We start from the raw sequence: 22,052 nt of genomic DNA on the forward strand, positions 1-22,052 counted from the left end.
ACAGTTAACATTACCCAGAGTGTAGGACCCTGAACTGAAACCAGGCATGGGTTGGCCGAGTTCTCCAATGAGGAAAAAATAAAAACAAAAACAAAAATAAAAATAAAAATAAAAAGGTCTTGAAAATATTTTAATCATTCGAAATAAAAATCATTCATCAATAAAAAAATGATATTCATGCCTTGATGAGATTTGCTGTCACAAGAGTTAGATTAGACTTCATACGATGTGTTTTTGACATTTTAAAATGCTGAAATAACAAAATAAAAACAGCATCTCTACTGTTGTAGATGCTTTGTTTCTACCACCACATCAGATCCCCAGAACAGAACAGATATTGCCTTATTTTCTCAAATCTGAGTTCTGTCTGTGATATTGGACTTATCAATCATCTCTGTGCTTTCCTGTTTCAAGCAGTAGAGGAATGCATACTATCTGAAAGATAGTATTCATACTTTAAAGACACCACCTAGCAGACAAAATAGGCCTGTTATGTGTCTATTCTTATATAGCGTCTTGTTATATTGTATGAAGGGTCATATCAGGATCACTTCACTATCAATTAGGAAGGGATATTTTGTATTTGAATGTTGTAAATCTAAGTAGTGTAATGAACTGACTTAAAACCTTTTAAACAATCCAATCATTACATTAAACTGTTAACTTATTTGCCAGTGGAAAAAAAATAATAATATATTACTTAATTAGATGTTTTGCCTTACTTAAGTAACTCTAGCAGCAGGTGTTCATGCAAGTGAATTTTACTGCTTTTGTTATTTTAATAATGCACCCAGAATGTGCAACCAATCATATTGCTTGACTGAGTGAACATTTTGACACATTTAGAAAAGATGTCATCTTGCACTGCCATCTGTACCGAATTTTGCAGGACAGTCTTTATTTTGATGAGTATGTCATGCTTTTTACAAGATAAATTTGGAGGATATTAATGTATGCACTAGTTAATTTGACTAATGATCTCCCACCTGTATTGAAATGTCAGAAGACAATTTATTACAAGTTACTAAAGAATTATCTCTTATGTTTGTATCTTTTTCTTGCATCTATGCAAGACAAATGTTTGCATCTATGTCTTAATTATGCACAAAAACAGCAATAAAATTAAAGTTTCCACAGACTCTAGCTAAGTATATGATGAAAGGTTTCAAGTAAAAAACATTTGTTCAGAACATTGGAACACAATTTTCTCCTTTTTACAACTTTCCAAAAGCTAAAGGTGTAATTGAAATTCTAGTTTATTTGGGAAGGTATCTGCAACCATCCCCTGCATATTTATAACACCAAGCAGGAGTCCAGGAGCAATCGTTTGGAGAGAAGAATACCACTTGCTAAGTAATACCATCACTTCTAACAAGGAAACATTGTATTCTAGTGTTAACCCAACTTGACTCTACCTCTGATGTGTTCCATCCCAAGAAACCTCTTTTTGTGTCAGTCAAACTGAGGCATTGTTTGGTCTCCCACATCCAATCACTACAAAATTTCCACACATTACTTTTTAAACCAGGTATAGTGTATTGTCTGCTGATGGTAGAAACATGAGGATGGAAAGGGAAGGGAAGGGAAGGGAAGGGAAGGGAAGGGAAGGGAAGGGAAGGGAAGGGAAGGGAAGGGAAGGGAAGGGAAGGGAAGGGAAGGGAAGGGAAGGGAAGGGAAGGGAAGGGAAGGGAAGGGAAGGGAAGGGAAGGGAAGGGAAGGGAAGGGAAGGGAAGGGAAGGGAAGGGAAGGGAAGGGAAGGGAAGGGAAGGGAAGGGAAGGGAAGGGAAGGGAAGGGAAGGGAAGGGAAGGGAAGGGAAGGGAAGGGAAGGGAAGGGAAGGGAAGGGAAGGGAAGGGAAGGGAAGGGAAGGGAAGGGAAGGGAAGGGAAGGGAAGGGAAGGGAAGGGAAGGGAAGGGAAGGGAAGGGAAGGGAAGGGAAGGGAAGGGAAGGGAAGGGAAGGGAAGGGAAGGGAAGGGAAGGGAAGGGAAGGGAAGGGAAGGGAAGGGAAGGGAAGGGAAGGGAAGGGAAGGGAAGGGAAGGGAAGGGAAGGGAAGGGAAGGGAAGGGAAGGGAAGGGAAGGGAAGGGAAGGGAAGGGAAGGGAAGGGAAGGGAAGGGAAGGGAAGGGAAGGGAAGGGAAGGGAAGGGAAGGGAAGGGAAGGGAAGGGAAGGGAAGGAAGGGAAGGGAAGGGAAGGGAAGGGAAGGGAAGGGAAGGGAAGGGAAGGGAAGGGAAGGGAAGGGAAGGGAAGGGAAGGGAAGGGAAGGGAAGGGAAGGGAAGGGAAGAGAAGAGAAGAGAAGAGAAGAGAAGAGAAGAGAAGAGAAGAGAAGAGAAGAGAAGAGAAGAGAAGAGAAGAGAAGAGAAGAGAAGAGAAGAGAAGAGAAGAGAAGAGAAGAGAGAGAGAAGAGAAGAGAAGAGAAGAGAAGAGAAGAGAAGAGAAGAGAAGAGAAGAGAAGAAAAGAAAGAAAAGAAAAGAAAAGAAAAGGAAAGGAAAGGAAAGGAAAGGAAAGGAAAGGAAAGGAAAGGAAAGGAAAGGAAAGGAAAGGAAAGGAAAGGAAAGGAAAGGAAAGGAAAGGAAAGGAAAGGAAAGGAAAGGAAAGGAAAGGAAAGGAAAGGAAAGGAAAGGAAAGGAAAGGAAAGAAAAGAAAAGAAAAGAAAAGAAAAGAAAAGAAAAGAAAAGAAAAGAAAAGAAAAGAAAAGAAAAGAAAAGAAAAGAAAAGAAAAGAAAAGAAAAGAAAAGAAAAGGAAAAAGAGACAAGGAGTCCCTCTTAGATTTTGTTTGCTTGGCTAGCTTCTCATTCCAAACAATTCATATTCACAATACAAACTTCAAGCAGAACAGTTGCTTCAACAGCAATTGACTCTTTACCAGTCCCTGTTGTCTGTTTGGTCGTCTTACTCAAATATTCATATTGTCCACTCCCTTTTATGCAAAGGTAAGAGTGGGTGGTCCTGATACATAAATCAGGATGGAATGAGATCTTTAACTTGCTTCCTGGTGCAAAAGGCTCATCTAGGTGGATTGAAATCCACAAAGAATTTTCTACTCAGGTAACTTACACTGGATTCACCTCTACACTGAATAACCTTACTTGATAGATACAGTGATGATAATAAGTAACAAGTGTTGTTCTTCATAAGACTTCAAGTAAATGAGAACTGCAGAATGATTTCATGTTAAACTACAGAGCAGAACAAAATTAAAAGAAAGTAGAATGAGTCCATCATGACCACCAAGTAAACTGGAGAACAAACCAGAGACAACTTTGAAATTAACGTTCAAAAAATTAAGATTTGGGGTACATAGTAAGTGTAAATAGAAAGCCCCAAATTGTTCTTTACTAAATGATGAGAAATAAGTGTTTCCTATTTGAATTATATTGTTACATTTTGTCAATAAAAGAAGAAATCGATCTGTATTTTCAGAGAAAATTGCACAGATTAACAAAAATAACATCCAGAAAATCATATATGTATTTTCAAATTCAGATTTTTTCATTTATATCAAAATGAAATACTTGCAGTGTTGTTGATTATTCTACATGACAGATAAATCAAAAATATACTGAAGAATCCCCCCTGCATAGCCAATTTGATAACTTCATTGTAGTGTACTGTCACAACTAATACTCAGTAGAGCTTTCCAAATATATGAAGTTTGTTATGAGATATGCCTGGCTTTTGAGTTACATTCTATTTGCATTCTCCTTGATGTTTGTAGTGAAATGTTTTAATGTAGTTTTCTTTTCTTGAAAAACTTTTGGGAAAATAAAAAAGTCATAGAAGTGTAAATTGGCACAAAAGATCGTTTTTTTCTTTCTTTTTTTTTTTAATTTTATTTTGTTTACTTTTTTTATATAACTAAATATAAGAATTTGTAGTGATACAACTTCTGACATGTAACCATAAACTTAGTGATGGAGGTACAGACATTGACTTTAACAGAGCCAATGTTTCAAACCAGCTATTATGGCTTAACCAGTAGGTAGCAAAGCACCACAGAGCTGCTTGCACACTCCAACTCCTCAAAATAAGAGGTGGAGAAAATATGATGAAAATGTTCATAGGTTGAGATAAGGACATGTAGCCTTGCAAAACTGGACTTCACTTTGACTTTGTTTATTAAATTAAAGAGCTATTTACTATTAACTTTTTTTTTTTTTTTCCAATTTACATACTTTACAGATCATGATTAGTCAGCAATTTAACCTCCTTATTGCAGAGATAATAAGTTTCTGTTTCTTTAGTCTCCTACAAGGCAGGTTTTACAAACTACAATTCATCCTTACAAGGATTTTCTTAACCTTCACCACTTATTGGTATCCTCTTTGAAGTGTAAGCTCTGGAACAGGGTATGGAATTTTCATTCTAGTCATACTAATGTGCTGTTTTGCTCTGAATTCTCATTTTTATTTATCCAAGGATCAAGTTTAGTCTTGGCCTCTAACTGAGATTAACTTAATTATTGAGATTCCTGCTAAGATCTTACACGTGTAGCCTTTGCTAATTTTCTTGACAAGACAAAGAGAATAATGACAAAAAAAAAAAATCTAATGCTTTGTTGCATGAAGTCTCTTCTTCCATTATCTGTGCTTGTGTAGCTTTACTACACACTAAAGAAAATAAATTTATGAGTTGCTAGTGATGACGCTGAACCAGAAACTGATTCCAGTCCTGCATTTCCCCTCAATGATTCATGATCATTTAAAACAAAGTACTTCTTTTTATCTGAAACTAGAAATAATTAAGGAATCTTTCTCCTGATCAATGTCTGATAAGACCACAATAACAGTATTTCTACAGTGTAGTATCTCTAATCTTCAAAATATCCTTCACACATGAACAAATTGATTATTATGCTAATTTAATGTTTATTTTCATTTTGCATGTTTAGAAACATATAAAATGACTATATGGGTTATTTCTGTGAATTATAGTCTGAACTGTTGAAAATTTGCTTTGTCTATTCAGTTTGCCCACAAACCACAGCATCTCAGTAATTTAGCTCAAGGCCTATGGTGGTCACATCAAAAAGACCATCTGTGTCCTGGGATACAGCAAGCACAGTATTGCTAGATGGTCATGGGAAGTGATTGTCCCACTCTACTCTGTGCTGGTGTGACCTCACTTTGGGTACTGTGTGCAGTTTCAGGCACCACAGTATAAGAGGGACATAAAACTATTAAAGAATGTCCAAAGGAGGGCAACAAAGATGGTGACAGGTCTAGATGTATGAAGAGCAGCTGAAGTCATTTGGTTTGTTCAGCCTAGAGAAGAAGAGTCTGAGAGGAGACAATGTCAGCCTTCAGCTTCCTCACAAGGGAAGTGGAGTGGTAGGCACTGATCTCTTCTCTCTGGTAACCAGAAAAATGACCCAAAAGAATGATAGGAAACTGCACAAGGGAGTTCAGGTTGAATATTAGGAGAAGGTTATTCACTGAGAGGATGGTCGGGCACTGCAACGGGCTCCCCAGGGAAGTGTTCATGACACTGAGCCTGCTGGAGTTCAAGAAGCATTTGTACAACTCTCCCAGGCACAGGGTATGATTTTTTTGTGATCCTGTGTGGAGTCAGTAGTTGGACTTTTTAGTCCTTATGGGTTCCTTCCAGCTCAGAATATTCTATGATTCTGTGATATTTATAATGACAATGAATGAAGGCAATCCCTATGCACATTCACAGTCTATGTTCCTGCTGCCATTTAGTTCTCTATCTTTGGAGGACAGAGCCTTGCCTCTTGTGTATTAAGCCCTATACAGTCACACTACTACCAGGTTCTTTGGGTGGTATGGATAAATAATATTTTAAAAGTTCCTACCACAGGCAAACAGACAAAACTATGTCTTCTTCATTAATAAACTCTCTGTGCAACACATTTTTTAAAGGCTTGTATGGTTAAATTTTGATTCAGATTAATACTTTTAGGGGAATTCCATGTACTGTTGACATAAATACCCGTAGAAATCTTGATCTGGTCTTGACAGATATGGCCTATTACTTTCATTGATATAATAGGTTGACCTAACCAAAGGCTAGTTACCCATCCCTGCTTCATTTCTGTTTTAGATTAGATACAGACACTAAGTGCACTGGAGTCAGACTTTACAAGGTCTGTCTAACCTTTCTAGTTTTAAAGTGATACACAGACTGAGAAATTATTGATATTATAAAGAATTATTTATAGCATTATTCAAAGATTACAGAAAAAGAATATTCCTAAAACTATGCAAGGAAAAAAAAAAAAAAAAAAAGTAAAAGTTAAAAAAAAAAAAAAGATTAAAAAAAAAAAACACAACACCTATCAGTACACACATACATCTTTAACTGCACTTGAACATCATAGGAAGAATAGAAATACCATTATATGAAAGCTAAGAGAAATGAAATGCAGTCCCTAAATACCTAATGCTAATGCTACGGCTCACATTCATTCATAAGTCAGATATCTTCATCAATTCAGGTTTCATCTACAGCCACAATGCTAAGGATCTCGATGTTCAAAGCCAAACATAATAGCTCTGCAGGTAACTCCTTTGACAATTGGTGGTCTGTAAGACACTTCTCACAGACCTGTGGACTTCAAAAGAACATCATAATTGTAAGTTTCAAAATGCAAGTAAGTTTTCTGCAAAAATCATTCTTGGAAGCTGTTTGAAAATCTCCTGCTTTTAGACTACAAAGGGGCATAAATAGAAGATCAAAAGTATTGGAATTATTTTTCTCTGCAAAATAATTACATAAACGATGGTCTCGGTAATAGGTAGTGGTATCTGTTTCCAAATGCCCCTCTCACTGGATTATATCGTTCATGCTTTTTCTAGCCAAAATAATCATCTTTCTTTTGTTACCCAAATTATCATTTTAACAGGAATGTGGGGAGTGCTTTCTACCTAAGCTAGCCTCTACTGTCTTGCAGTCTTCTGAGAATATATTTTTGAAACTCCACAGACTAATGAACACATTAAGTCCTTTTCCTAAATTCTGTCAGTGAATACTTGAATACAAAGAGCAATTATGTAGTGACCAGGCAATTTTGAAAGCATTACTGTCTCTGACAGTGACCTGCACAAGAAATCACTTACAGGACCTATGTGTCAGATCCTGTAGTACTGAGAGCACTGTCAAGTTCTGCCTGTCAGCTGAGAGACTATTCTTCAGCATGTGTAGTGGGTTTACATGGCAAGGTTTTGGTAGCAGGGGGCCATAGGTGTGGTTTCTGTGAGAAGGATCTAGAAGCTGCCCCTTGTTTGGTAAGGGCCCCACTGCTGACCAGAGCCGAGCCAATAAGCGATGTTGTTTTGCACTTCTGTGAGAGCATATTTAAAACAGGGAAAAAAACACTGCGCCACACAGCAGCTGGGAGAGCGAGAGGAGTGAGGAACAGCCTTGCAGGCACCAAGGTCAGTGCAGGAGGGGAAGAGGTGCTCCAGGCATGGGAACAGAAGTCCCCTGCGGCCTGTGGTGAGGACCATGGTGAAGCAGGATGTCCCCATGCAGCCCATGGTGTACCACGGTGGAGCGGGGTTCCATGCTGCAGCCCGTGGAGGAGACCATGGTGAAGCAGGTGGACCTGCACCAACGGAGGCTGCCACCTGTGGAAGACTCCTGCCAGAGCAGATTCTGGGCCGGACCTGTAGCCCATGGAGAGGAGCCCACACAGGAGCAGGTGACCTAGCAGGAGCTGCTGCCTGTGGGGGACCCAGGTTGGAGCAGTTTTCTCCTGAGGGATGGACCCGGTGGTACGGACCCATATCTGGAGCAGTTCTGGAAGAGCTGCTGCCTGTGGGAAGCCCACGCCAGATCAGTTCATCAAGGACTGTATCCTGTGGGAGGAACTGCACAGCACAGGGGACGAGAGTGACCGAGAAGGAGCAGCACAGAAGAAGCGCTGTAGACTGACCATAACTCCCATTCCCCCGTTCCCCTGTGCCGCTTGGGGGGAGAAGGTGGAAGAGGGTGGGGGCAGGGGGAAGGTGCTTTTGGTTTCTTTCCTTTGTTTCTCACTTCTCTAGCTTGTTAGCAATAAGCAATAAATCTTACTATCTCCCTATGCCGAGTCTGTTTTGCCCGTTACAGTAATTACTGTGTGATCTTCTTGTCCTTATCTCAACCTTTGAGCTTTGAGCTCTTTTCATCGTATTTTCTCCCCGTTCCTCTTTGAGGAGGGGGAGTGAGAGAGCGGCTGTGGTGGCGCTTGGCTGTCCACTCAAGTAGAACCACAACAGCATGTTGTTAGTTCATCCCAAGAGTGGGGTAATTTTCTTCATATAGTTTCCAAGTAATGTGCTTTACTTTGTAGCTAAAAGGTCTGAAGGCACTTATAGCATCAGTGAAACTAGATCCAAGTTGAGGTCTCCCCAGCCAGAGATCATCATTCCCTGAAATTAAATCAGCAAGGGAAAAAATAATTAATTAAATAAATAAATAATTAAACAAAACAAAACAAAATAACAACAACAACAAAACACATTTTCATATGAGTTAGCCACTTACTATAAGGCAGCAAACTAACTACATTAAATAAGCAGTAAATAAGAATCTAAACTAACCTGTACAAGAAAAATAATATTTGCTCTGTCATACTGGCTGCCAGGATGATGGACAAGTACAAACAATTTTGGATGGGGGAACAACGTTTCAAACTGTGGCAGTTGCAACTGTTTGATAAATGAAAGAAAATCAGAGTCCTAACAGAGCTCACAACAAGTTCAGTTGATGCAAGGTATTACATTAAGCCACAGAAAAAAGCTGATATTTGTTTGTGTGCCCACAGTTAATGTTCTGGGTTTCTGTCTGGGATTAGGAAGAGTTAGGTACAAGCTGGTCAGGTCTGAGAAGACCAGAAAAACAACCAGTGGTGAACTAGGAACTCCATAATACAAAGGGGAAGTACCTCATAAATTTAGGTACTTACAACATAGGCAAACTACTTCTGAATAAAAATTTTACAGGAGTCTGACCTCTTCAGAAACAATACTTTAGTTTGTGAGCCATTAAATACATATATGTATATCTTAGTTTCAGTTATGAAAAGACATAAGATCATTTAGCTTAAGAAGGAGAGTTTGAGCAAGTAACTGACATGCATAAACAAATGAAAGCCACTGAATGGGTTAAATTTGTTATGCGCAAGTTGCTGCCAAATCTTCAGCTAAGGACAGGAAGTTTATTGGCAATTTTCTGAAAGAGGAGGAATCCAATGATAAAATGTGAGCCATTTGTCTTCCTAGCCATTAAAGGAAATTCACTTTAAAGATGTTTTTGGAGTGGCTGCTGCTGTTGCTGTGCCCATTATAATTTATCAGTGTGTCTGCTGGTAGTATTATCATCAGTAGGGGCTCAGGTGGACTTCCATTAGTGCTATCAAAGTCCTCACTGGCAAAATATTCCACTGACCTAGACAGGATCTATTACAGCATTCAAAGTCTCGTCTGCCCAGGATGTTTTTTTCTGCTAATTATTTACAGCAGTTTTGTAAGGTAATTCCTCAGGATGCATTACCTAGGGAGAAGTAGCAATAACACACATATTTAATAAATAAAAATGTGTCAGTCATCATCATCTTCATTTATTTATAGGTCATATCCTTCTCATCTTTCGTCTGCTTGTGTAGCACTTAGAATGTAAACTCTCTAGAGGAGATATTTTCTTACCTACTTCACACGGGTTCTATATAAAATAGGAGCCTTTAGACACCATCACAGTACACATATAGAAAATTATTATGACTATATCAAATAACTGTTACTAAACACACTTATTTAACCATATGTTGCATTATTGTTATGTCTCTGCTGCTTAGATTTACAATTGTCTTAAATCCATGCCAAGTAATGAAAAGTCAAGCTTGGGAAGTCACTTCAGCTAGTATCATAGAAATATAGAATGTCTCAGGTTGAAAGGGACCTTAAAGACTATCTAGTTCCAACCTCCCAGCCATAGGCAGAGATGCCACAAGCTACATCATGTTGCCCAGGGCCTCATCCAGACTGGTCTTGAACACTTTCAGAGATGGGGCATCCACAACTTCTCTGGTCAACCTGTTCCAGTTTCTCACCACCCTCTGAGTAAAGAATTTCCTCCTAAGCTTTAATCTAAATCTCCTCTTTTTAAGTTTAAAACCACTCCACCTTGTGCTATCATTATCTACCTGAGCGATATAATGCTCTCCATCTTTCCTATAAGCTCCTTTTCAAGTATTGAAAAACTACAATAAAGTCACCTCAGGACCTTCACTTCTTCAGGCTGAACATCCTCATTTCCCTCAGCCAGTAGAGTGCTCCAGTACTCTGATCAACTTCGTAGCCCTCCTCTGGACCTATTCTAAAATATCCCCATCTGCTTCTTGTGCTGGAGACCCCAAACCTGGATGCAGTACTCCAAGCGGGACCTCACAAGGGCAGAGTAGAGGGGGACAATCACCTCCCTTGACCTGCTGTTCACTCCTCTTTTGATGCAGTCCAGGTCACAGCTGGCCTTCTGGGCTGCAAGTGCACACTGATGGCTCCTGTTGAGCTTTTCATCCACCAGAACTTCTCTGCAGGGCTGCTCTCAAGGAGTTCTTCTCCCAGTCTGTACTTATGTCTGGGATTGCCCCAACTCAGGTGCAGGACCTTGCATTTGGACTCGTTGAACCTCATTATGTGCATGTGGCCCTACTCGTCAAGTTTTTCCAGATCCCTTTGCATGGCTTCCCTGCCTTCTCTTGTATCAACTGCACCACCCAGTTTGGCATTATTTACAAACTTGCTGAGGGTACGCTAGATCCCATTGTCTATGACACTGATAAAGGTATTAAACAGTACCAGTCCCAGAACAGAACCCTGAGGCACACCACTCATCACCAGCATCCACCTGGACATAAATCCATTGGCCACCACTCTCTGGGCTCAACCTTCTAACCAATTCCTTTTTACTGATTGTTCCACCTATCACATCTATATCTCTCCAACATGGAGATCAGGATGTTGTGAGGAGCAGAAGTTCAGTTAGATGATATTGGTTGGTCTTCCCTTGTCACCCGTTGCATTCACTCCATCATAGAAGGCCACCAAATTGTTCAGGAACAATTTGCCCTTGGTGAAGACATGTTTGCTCACCACCTCCTCGTTCTGCACATACCTTGACATTGCTTCTGAGAGAATCTAGGTGATCTTGCTTGGCAGGGAGGGTTGGACTAGATGATCTTCAGAGGTTCCTTCCAACCTCGATCATCCTGTGATTCTGTGATTTTGTGATCTGTTCCATGATCCCAGGCACAGAGGTGAGTCTCATCATCTCATAGTTCCCCAGGTCCTCCTTTCTAACCTTTTTAAAAATGGGAGCAATATTTCCCCTTTTCCAGTCACCAGGGACTACACCTGACTGCCAGGACTATTCAAATATGATGGAGAGAGGGTTGGCATCTATATCAACCCGTTCTTTCAGGACCCTGGGATGCATATCATTGGCCCCCACAGACTAGTTCAGTTTAAGCAGGTGGTCTCAAACCTGTTCTTTGCTTACAGTGGGAAGGCATTTGCTCCCCTGGCCCCCACCTAGAGGTTCAGGAATTTGAGAGATATGGGAAGCCTGGCTGTCAGTGAAGACTGGAGCAAAAAAGTTGTTGAGTACCTCAGTCTTCTCTATGTCTGTTGTTACCAGTCCTCCCTTCTTGTTCATTAGAGGGGGTATACTCTCCTTGGCCTTTCTTTTCTGAGCAATATACCTATAGAACCCCTTCTTATTATTCTTTACATCTCTTGCCAAGCTAAGTTCTATCTGTGCCTTGGCTTTCCTGATCATCCTGCACATCCAGACATCATCTCTGTACTTTTTCCATGTCACATGTCCCTGCTTCCTCTGCCTGTGCATTTCTTTCTTGCACTTCAGTTTCACTAGCAGGTCCTTGCCTCAGCCATGCCAATTTCCTGACCCCCACTCTGCCCACTTTCTTACATGGATGGATATGTAAGAAAGGGGGATGGAGAGTTATTGCATTTTAACAATGTCTACACATGTCAGATGCCTGGGAAAGGGAGGAGGGGGATATATCTAAGACTAGCAATATAAACATAATATAAATCTGTGTCAAATGGTAATGCAGATGTGTGCTCTACAGGGCTGTAAACTAGATGCATTGTGTTTTCCTGTTAAAAAAAGGTGATGTGTTAAAATACCGTCTTTATTGATATTCTTAACTAGTCATCACCTGTCTTTTCTGACCTCATACTATTAATAAAATTATGATGTTAACTGATATTTTATTTGCATCAACAATTATAAATATCACAGTTACATACCATCAAGCTTCCTACAATCACAGAAAAAAGTGTCCTCCTTGAAGTCCTTATTACATGTACTTAATATGGGAGACCACCATTGAGTACAGCCAGCAGAAGTAAAGTTGCACACTATAAACACTTCCAAAGGGTGGTATGTAACTATCACAACCATTGCCAACAAATTTATTTTTAATGAGTGATTTATGGCACTCTCTTTTCCTTTCTTCCAACATATCTTTGCTCCTGTTAGCATGTATTGTTTCCTAGTATGGCTGTCAGGCATTTAATGCAGCTGACAGGGTTAGTGAAAACAATCCACTGTGATCAAATGCAGTTACTGTTTCTTGGTACCTCTTGATCACTTGCAGGACTCACAAGAGAGTGAGGTAAAAGTCCTAAATTCCTGTTACTATTTGACTAACTCAAAAGACTTTGCAGTCCACCTTTTAAAATGAACTCATTAAGTCCAAAAATGTAAAAACTATTGTAGTTTACCTCTTTGACTAAATCTGTTCAGCTAGCAAGGTGGGAAAGAAAAGTATTCTGTTAAATGTTACCTGAGTGTGAATATATTTTTTCTACACATTTTGAATAATTTATCTTTCAATTATTATAAAAACACTTTGTCTCCTGCTTTTTGGATGTCTGTTTTTTAAGGTGACGGCTGGGATTGAGTTAAATTTCCATACAGCAGCCCGTATAGTGCTGTTCTTTGCACTTGCACCTAGAAGAGCATTGGTATCACACCCATGTTTTGTCTATTGCTGAGCAATGCTGACACAACATCAAGGCTGTCTCCCCATTCCCCCTTCACCCTCCCAAAGGCTAGTAAGGTCAACAAAATGGGTAGAATGTCTGCTCCTAAATTTTTAGAGTTTACCATTTTTCTGGCAATTGAGACTGATTTTCCTTACTACAAATGGCAAATTTTATTATAAAAGTTACCAACAAGTTCCCTTTATACAATGGGTTGTAAATGACTGAGACAAAAATCTCCCATTTATGCCCATTTATGAATCCCTTTGGGCTTATCTGGATCAGCTAGGGGAGCGATACGTTCATATTGCAGACATTTTAAATATTTTGGAATCTATACTTTGCCCCTCACAAATAAAACTTGTAAGGATTTGGCAATGTAAAGGAATTGAATGATATCACCAGGCAGGAATATCTTGACACAAACAAATATTGACCTTTTACCAACTCCAGATGTCATGACAGTATGTTGGAGGTAAAAGGGTTTTGAGCAGTGGGCACTGAGTAACAGTCAGGCAAAGCAGCTCCTTGGACAATTCTGTCAGTGTAGATGACATAAGACTTAAAGCTGTGCTGGAGGCTAGCTGGATCTTGCTAGCATCCAAAATCCATTTCGTATATTTAACGTTGTTCACTGAATGGACATGCTATGTGTGTATACTATTTTTCTCCTCTGAGTAATTTCATAAGCAACTTTTCTGTTTAAGACACAGACAAGATAGCCAAAGTTGATAACAGATTTGCTAGTTTGTCGCAAGTTAACGTTTTTTAGGTGTTTGTTGTTGTTGTTGTTGTTGTTTTTATGTTTGTTTTAAATGGTTTGTGCATTCTAACCCAGTCCCAGCTGAAAATTTAAATTTATAAACAATGATATAAAAATAATCCTATTTGAAACCAGTGTTATATTTGTCAGAAAGTAACTAACCTGATGACCTGTGATTATAAATATGAATCAATTGACCTAAAAATATTTAGTCTTCCAGGCAATACGCATATCCTTTTGATGGGTTATACTGTTATATTTCTTCTGTGTTTGGAAAATAAAGAAAGCTGAAGATATATCTTACAGTATACATTTAATGCTAGGAAAGAAAATAAATTCCTATGGATTATTTACAAGCCTGAAGTATTTATTGTAATTTATTGTTAACAACTTTATCTGATTTTACATACCTAATAGTTTTTAATATTTAATTTTTTATTTTTTTTTTAGTCAAATATTTGGTATTATCAAGGAATTAAGAATGTCATAGTATAAAATTACCTCAAATAAAATCATACACAATTTTCTATTCAAAATCTTGACACTATTATAGTCAATACCAAATTCCAGTTAGTGCAGAGGGAGCTGACATTTTACAAAACACTGAAAATAAGGAGAAAAAAGAAAAAAAAAAAAAAAAAAAGAGAGATTATTATTTTTCTCTCTCTCTTTCTCTTTTAATCTCACATGGGCCATGCCTTCATCCATTGGATTAAAAACCCACTATTATTTTTATGTTAATTGTATGCTAAGTAATAAAGTTCATATTTGCTGAGTATAGCATATGCCTAATGACTATTCCTGTCCTAAAAACTCTATGATCCAACAAGCAAATGTAAAGACGCTTGTTGTAGTAGTGGGAAGATTCCTGTTGACTGTAGCACAGAATAAATTGTTACATAGGTTGGACTGGAATGCTTGATCATTTGATGGTGCATGTCTTGGAGGATCTACACAACATGGAGAGAAAAAGATAACTTTATTTCTCCCAAGTCATGAATAATATCACTTCAAATATTGTCATTTCTTCTTTTGTTGTGTCTGTCAAAAAATGTAATAGTACTTTGCAACAAAGGGAGAGAATATGTAAATGGGTATCTGTAACATACTATCATGTATTCCAGATATAATAGATGAAAACAAAAAGTTTATTATGGGAATTACTTTATAAAAATAAAAACCAATAATGAACCAATAATTCGTAGTAGAGATTATGTGATACTGAAAGAAAATGTCTCAAATCCATAAGTCTTTGCTCTGGGATGCTCAGCTAATCACACTAAGGTTATTCTGCAATCATAGTAATTGTAATCATAGTAATCACTGTAATGCAAGTTTAGTCCTTTGCTTTTCAGCTGCATTCTTCTCCTCTCTCAGAATTTTCCAAAAGCTCAAATAATATGCTGGCAAAGAAAAAAAACAAAAAAAAAAAAAAAAAAAACAAAAAAAAACCTGCAGCATGGTCAGATGCAGTCCTTATGTTGCAGTCATTATGTCCTGATTGTGGCTACAGTTTGTCTTGAGTGAATTCAATTAAAATAATGAAATGAAATGAAATGAAATGAAATGAAATGAAATGAAATGAAATGAAACAAAACATAATCTGTCTTCTTTCACTGACTTCTGATGTAGAAACAATTTATTTGTTTGTTTGTTTGTTTGTTTGTTTATTATATTGGTTATTGGTTTCTGGTAATTAGCCATCATACATAAAATTCAGAAAGGTTCTAGAGAAAGGATCATGAGTGCTAATAGTATTCAACATATGTTTCAGGCTTTCATTGCTAAAATATACCCATGGGAAATTTTGTGATGTTCTCTAAATGCTCCCGAAGTTCAGATTTAACCAATAAACATACTCCATCATCTAATCTTAGTCTTGAAGCAAATATGAATGACCTTTTTAGATGAGTAAATACTGAAAATTTTTATCTGTATAGTATCCTTGGCATCCTGGATGAAAGCACATGTCACTAATACACTAAGATAAATAAAGTACCAGTTGTTGACCTGCTGATTACCAGAGAGTTGTACTATTTTTCTCCCTAAAACTTAAAAAGCTTTACTGTTCATACCTGATCATCCAGCATCATATATAGATATACAATCGCATGTGCATGTGTAAAAATCACAGAATCACAGAAATAAGACACTATATTAAAAATAAAACACTGAAATATTTGCATTTCTAATCAATAACACGTAGAAGTGTTCAGAAGGTCTTGTTTGTTTGTTTTTTGACAACTCTAGATTTTTTTTCACTGTTTACTCTAATACTTTCCTTTTATCTAGCATGTAAAGGACATTGTTATTTTTTAGAATCTGCAGAGATTAAAAGCAAGAAGGCAGCTTCCATTCTCTATTCTTTCATAGCTGTATCAGAAGATAAAATGCTCACTTTTCTGTTTACCAGATGGATTAGAGAATCTGCAGTATGTTTCACATTCCCAGGTCAGAAATATCAATGTGAAGTTGCCAGCAACCTCCTGTCTGTGAGAATCTTCTCCTCTGATGTATCACCCCAGGTACATAGAAACATTTTTTGTGAAGTCAAGCAACTTCTTTAAAGGTCATGTAACTATAACAAATACTGTTTGTGAGCCATTGCATTCATTTCGCCTGTGAGAACCTCATGAAGTTCAACAAGGACAAGTGCAAAGTCCTGAATCTGGTCTGAGACAATCCTAAACACAAATACAAGTTGAGTGGAGAATGGATTGAGAGCAGCCCTGAAGAGAAGGACCTGGGGGCATTGCTGGAGGAGAAGCTCAACATGAACCAGCAATGTGCACTTGCAGCCCAGAAAGCCAACTGTATACTGGGCTGCATCAAAAGAACTGTGGCCAACAAGTCAAGAGAGGTGAATCTTCCCCCCTATTCTGCTCTTGTGAGATCTTGCCTTCAGTACTGCATTTGGCTCTGGGGCCCCCAGCATACGAAGGACATAAACCTATTAGAGAGAGTTTAGAGAAGGGCCACAGGATGATCCGTCGGCTGGAGCACCTCTCCAGGTGAGAACCTCTCAAGCCTCTCAAGGCTGAGAGAGTTGGGGATGTTCAGTCTGAAGAAGAGAAAGCCCTGGGGAGACCTCCCTGCAGCTTTCCAGTACTTAAAGGGGTCTTATAAAAATGATGGTGAGGGACACTTTACTTGTGTAGATAATGATAGGACAAGGGGAAACGGTTTTAAACTTAAAGAGAGAAGATTTAGATTGGATGTTAGGAAGAAATTCTTTACTCTGAGGGTGGTGAGGAACTGGAACAGGTTGTCCAGAGAAGTTGTAGTTGCCCAATCTGTGGAGATGTTCAAGGCCAGGCTGAATAGGGTCCTGGGCAACCTGATCTAGTAGGTGGGTTCTATGGCAGGGGAGTTGGGGAGTTGAATTGAAATGATCTTTAAGGTCTCTTTCAACTCAAGCCATTCCATGATTCTATGAAAACAAAACAAAACAAAAAAACTGTAAACCTTTACTGTTTTTTTTGTTTTTTTTTTTTTTTTGGTTTTGTTTTTTTCTCCTTGAATACCTCTCATTGTTTCTTAAAATAAATAAATAAATAAAAAAGTATTTGGTAATTTTAATTGGAAATTACATATGGTAAATTCAGGAAAGGAGAAGAAAAGTATATTCTTTAATACTTTTTGTAATACCTAGAACAGATTTTTCACTTAGAAGAGAAAGATTGTTCTGGGCATATTAGCAGGAAGCAATTCTATATAGAAAGGGAAAAGATGACTTACTGGATCAGCTCAACTGTTCACATGGTCAGACATTTTTGTCTGTTGTTGGCAATAGCAGACCCTATTTTGACACATGAACTTGGTCATTTTCCTTGGTCCATTCCTCCTGTACTCCCCTTGTCTGTATTTGTTATATTAGAAAACTATATAGGTCATGACAGATTGGTGTTTTTAATGTCCATTTATTGATATGTCATACATGAATTTGTGTAGCCCCTTTATGGACCTACTGATAATATCTGCCATCACAGTGGCAATAAAATAAAATATTTGTTTATAAAGAGAAAATGCATTATCAGAAATGTCTGTTTTGAATACGTCCCAGTACAGAAATCTTAGACTTGGAAATACACCATATATACAAAACATTTAGTTTTTAGCAATTTTTATTTTAAAAATTATTATTATTATTATTATTATTATTATTATTATTATTATTATTATTAGCAATCAAACCTTACAGCTCTTCTGCAGATGATAGGATTGTTTATGCTTTCTCCATTTTTTATTTTTTATTTTTATTTTTATATATTTTTAATTTTATTTTTTTGTTCTTTCCTGGGACATGAACTCTTTCCCCATAAAATGCAGTAAATGAACAGTATGCATAGTCCAGCCAAACTTTGTAAAGTTCTTTGGGATTTTAAAAAGGAAGAATATATACAAGTGAAAAACATTATTTCCTATCTTCTTTTTGACCAGCACTGCCTGTTTGCTTTGGAAAAAGCTAGTGGAGCATATTCAAGTTAATTTACACACTAGGAATTTAACAAGAAAAGAAAGAAAAAGTGGAAAACTGAGCTAAGACCTCTGTTTATAATTTGTTTAGATTTGCTTTACAAAAGTAGAGGTGAGATTGAAATGAAAATTGGAACGCAGCAGCAGAGTTGTTATTAAAGCTGTTTGTTTTTAGATGATAGGGAAAAGGGAAGGAAATTGGATGTTTCTAATAGAACATATTCAGCAATTTTATGACCTTTTCATTAGCACAAAGCAAAGCTCCTTCACAAAGAGCACCAGTTTAGTGCTACCACTTTTTTCGGTGTATTTTAACTGACCTGTGGAGTTTTGGAATGTACACATAAAGGACAAGTGCACCATCTTCACAAAGCAGCATGGATTAGAGGAAAGAAAGGGGCCAAATCATTAAGTCCCTTTTTGGGGTAAAGGTTCTGTTTTTCTCAATAGCATTGCTGCTCAGATAATAAGTTTCATGCAGAGATTTTCATCTGGCTAGCACAGTATGGAAACATACACCAGAACAGGGCAGACACACAGTCATCCACTTCATTATCTCAGTACTGAAAATAAGATTAGATAGAGTTTCTGTTATTCTATTCTGCTTTTACATTTCAACATAGTCACAAGTGTAAACAGAAGGAGCTATGGAGGAGTTTCTTTAAATGTAAAAAGTTTTCATTCTATGACAATATTTGAGCAATGTCTTAACAAGTAATTATGACTGAATAACTTCATATCAGTCAGTGAATTAATCTGAACCTGTGGTCAAGCTCTCATATCCCAGCCTAGACAGCAGCCAGTTTCTGTATTCCATGAATACTCACTCCTGTCACAAGCTGTCTGCAACCAGTTTCTAAAGGAAATTGGTGTGCAGACTACCTCACTCCATATTTAATGCTAGCTTCAGTAATAATTAAAAATTAGGAGAGATCTTCAGGAAAAGCAATTAATTATGTATGCAAAATGCATCAGCTAAATTTGGACACACAATTACATGACTAATCATAGCTTTAAAAGGTTAGGAATTGCTGTTGCACACTTAAAAGGATGCTGGTGACCTAGCCTATCCCAGATGCCTGAACTTTCCTACTTAGAAGATTCATAGTTTGTTTGCTAACCCAAGCGTATGCCTGGCAGACTGTTTACACTGGCAATGCAAATGCAAATGTCCATATCAAAACTCCAGAAACATCAATATCAGAATTTCTTTGCTCACTGTTGGGAATACCTTAATCCCCAGTTTTGAGGAGTTTCCATGCAAGTCACTTCTGAAACTTGTTTTTGCAGTAAATCACTGTTATAAAATAAAATAAAATAAAATAAAATAAAATAAAATAAAATAAAATAAAATAAAATAAAATAAATAAACTACCACCATTTGGACTGGCATTCAGGTAGTTTTTATGTGCGTAAATTCCCATACAAAGCTGTGGGATGAAGCACAAGTTGTGTCACTTCTGAAACTATCATCACACTTAAAAACTGATTCAATTTGAAAGCAAACATCAAGAAATTTTGGAATAAATTCTTACTCCTAAAACTACAGGCCCTGCTGTATTTCCCAGTGTGACATCACAGCAGGTTGATCTTGAGTCATTTGAAAACTTTAGAGGTTACATTTAGTGAGTTCACCCCAATTATTATTATTATTATTATTATTATTATTATTATTATTATTATCATTATCATTATCATTATCATTATCATTATCATTATCATTATTTTATATTATTATTGTTATTTTATATTATTATTGTTATTTTATATTATTATTATTATTATTATTATTATTATTATTATTATTATTATTATTATTATTATTATTATGGTTGTCGTTGCTTGTTTGTTTGTTTCAGGGATCACTTAATCTTCTGATGCAATTTCCCAGTACAGTTAAATTTGGTTTGAAGTAAAATTTCAGTTTTACAATATAATAAATTTTTGCCAGTTCAATCAAAGGACTTTTTAAATTTATTTTATTATTTTTTAATATGCTTATATTTAGAACATACAACCACGATGGAAGTGTTGTACTTCTCACTGTTTAAGTGCCAGCAATATAAAACTGTTGTCATTAGCTGTTAAAGGGTTTTCATTCAGCAGCTTAAAAGTATAGAACGGGGGTTCCTCAGGTCACAGAGTAAGTGAGTGATGTGAGGATGACTAACTCTCACTTCTCCTAGTGTGTACTTAAGTTTCTGCTGCTTTTCTATGGAAGCTATATCTTTCTTGTGTATCTTGCTAACAAACAAACAAAAAAAAAAAAAAAACACATTTAGTGTATGATTATAAAACGAAACAAAACAAAAATAGAGGAGCAGACTAGCTTTCCGGTTTTGTTTGTTTGTTTGTTTGTTTGTTTGTTTTATATATTTTTTTTTCCTATTACTTTTTATTTCACTACTTCTGGAAGCACCTTACATATCAATTGACATGAGTTAAATAGAGCCCTGAAGGCAGACTATGCAGCTATGTAACAGTGTAATAAGTTATATTATATGCCAAAATGTGACAAACAAGTTATATCTCACATGAATGTTAAAAAGTTAGTGCGGGAAAAATTATTATTATTTTTTTTGGTTCACCATTTAGACATTAATATCTGTAAAAAATATTTCCTGTAAGAAATATCAGAATGGTATTGTCAGTTTTGCCATTTTTATGTCTTTTCCCTACCTCTCAATCAAAAGGAAGAAATATTAAAACACAGGACAAATTCCCTTGCTGTAGTCTACAATGAGTAATATTTTACTCTGAAAGTAATATTTAGTAATCACATTCTCTTCAATGGAACAATTTGGAAATAAAATATTAGTTAAGACAAGTCAGTTAGAACCTTTCTCTCTTAGATGAAATAGTTTTTCTACAAGATCAGAGTCAACAAGATCAAAAAATTCCTAGCCTCTCCAACTAAGGTCCTAAGGTATCTGATAAGTTAAGCTGTATCTTCTCCACCAAAATAATTTCATGACCCTCCTAGATGCTCCTAGTACCTCCTTTAGGTACTCATAGGCCACTAAAATGTCTCTCCAGAGCCTTCTTCTCTCAGGACTGAACAACCCTAAATCTCAGCTTGTCTTCATAAGAGAGATGCTTCAGCCTTCTGACTGTACTTGTGGCCCCTGTCATTTCAACAGGTGAATCCTTCTTATGTTGGGGGCCTCAAAGCTGAATACACAACTCCATGTGGGGCTTCAGGAGAGCAGAGTAGAGGCGGAATCACTTCCCTTGATCTATTATGCTTCTTTTGATGTAGCCCAAGATATGACTGGATTTCCATCTTCAAACCCACATTGCTGGCTCATGTTCAGTTTTTCATCCACCAGCACCCCAAGTCCTTCTCCTCAGAGCTGCTCTCAATGCATTCTTCTCCTACCATGTATTTATACTTGGGATTTACCTGACCCAGGTGCAGGACCTTACAGTTGTCTTTGTTGAACTTCCTGAGTGTTGTGATTTAACCCAGCAGGCAGCTAAGCACCGCACAACTGCTCAAGGTTTTGTGGTGTAATTGCATGAAGTAACTAGGAAAATAAAACTAGCATTCACATTTTTAAGGAAAAGGTATGGCATTGAAGAGGCTTTCAGGGTAGGGCATAACTGCATTACCTGAACGTTCCCTAGGCTCCCAAACTTAGATGCTATCACGCTGGGGAAACTTGGTATGCTAGCCCTAAGGAACAGCACGGAGCAAAGAGTGGAGTGGAGACACCACGGCTAGGCTCTGTAATCAGATGGGGCCTCAATTGTTCTTGTGCACAAAGCTGCACTTTTTGCCGCCCTAAGCCAAAGAC

The sequence above is a fragment of the Aythya ferina genome, assembly GCF_964211825.1.
Source record: "Aythya ferina genome assembly, chromosome: 1".
Lineage (NCBI taxonomy): Eukaryota > Metazoa > Chordata > Aves > Anseriformes > Anatidae > Aythya > Aythya ferina.